We start from the raw sequence: 1,434 nt of genomic DNA, 5'->3' as shown, positions 1-1,434 counted from the left end.
TGTGTCTCTATGGGTCTCTATGTATCTCTGTGTGTCTGTGTGTGTCTCTGTGTGTCTGTGTGTGTCTCTATGTGTCTCTGTGTATCTCTATGTGTCTCTATGTATCTCAATGTGTCTCTATGTGTCTCTACGTGTCTCTGTGTGTCTCTGTGTGTCTCTATGTGTCTATTTGTATCACTATGTGTCTCTGTGTGTCTCTATGGGTCTCTATGTATCTCTACGTGCCTTTGTGTGCCTCTATGCATCTCTGTATGTTTCTATGTGTCTCTGTGTGTCTCTGTGTGTCACTCTGTTTCTATGTGTCTCTATGGGTCTCTATGTGTCTCTGTGTCTCTGTGTGTCTCTGTGTGTCTCTGTGTATCTCTGTGTGTCTCTGTGTATCTCTGTGTGTCTCTGTGTATCTCTGTATGTTTCTATGTGTCTCTGTGTGTCTCTGTGTGTCACTCTGTTTCCATGTGTCTCTATGGGTCTCTATGTGTCTCTGTGTGTCTCTGTGTGTCTCTGTGTATTTCTGTGTGTCTGTGTGTGTCTCTGTGTGTCACTTTGTGTTTCTCTGTGTCTCTGTGTGTCCCTGTGTGTCTCTGCGTATCTCTGTGTGTCTCTGTGTGTCTCTGTGTGTCTCTATGGGTCACTATTTGTCTCTTTGTGTCTCAGTGTGTCTCTATGGGTCTCTGTGTGTCTATATGTGTCTCTGTGTTTGTCTATGGGTCTCTATTTATCTCTATGTATCTCTATGTGTCTATGTGTCTCTATGTGTCTCTATGGGTCTCTGTGTGTCTCTGTGTGTCTCTGTGTCTCTATGTATCTCTATGTATCTCTATGTGTCTCTGTGTGTCTCTGTGTGTCTCTGTGTCTCTATGTATCTCTATGTATCTCTATATGTCTCTGTGTGTCTCTGTGTGTCTCTGTGTGTCTCTGTGTATCTCTAAGTATCTCTGTGTGTCTCTGTGTGTCACTGTGTCTCTATGCGTCTCTATGTATCTCTATGAATCTCTATGTATCTCTATGGGTCTCTATGTGTCTCTGGGTATCTCTGTGTGTCTCTGTGTGTCTCTGTGTGTCACTTTGTGTCTCTGTGTGTCTCTATGGGTCACTATTTGTCTCTTTGTGTCTCTGTGTGTCTCTGTGTGTCTCTATGGGTCTCTATGTGTCTCTACGTGTCTCTACGTGTCTCTGTGTGTTGCTGAGGGTCACTATGTGTCTCTGTGTGTCTCTATGTGTCTCTGTCTGTCTCTGTGTGTCACTATGTGTCTCTATGGGTCTCTATGGGTCTCTATTTGTATCTGTGTATCTCTGTGTGTCTCTGTGTCTCTCTGTGTTTCACTGTGTCTCTATGGGTCTCTATGTATATCTGTGTATCTCTTTGTGTCTCTATGTGTCTCTGTGTGTCACTATGTGTCTCTGTGTGTCTCTGTGTGTCTCTATGTGTCTCTG

The sequence above is a fragment of the Petromyzon marinus genome, chromosome 76 (genome assembly GCF_048934315.1).
Source record: "Petromyzon marinus isolate PM22_M1 ecotype Great Lakes invasive population chromosome 76, UKy_Petmar_22M1.pri1.0, whole genome shotgun sequence".
Lineage (NCBI taxonomy): Eukaryota > Metazoa > Chordata > Hyperoartia > Petromyzontiformes > Petromyzontidae > Petromyzon > Petromyzon marinus.
This window is presented reverse-complemented; position numbering follows the sequence as displayed.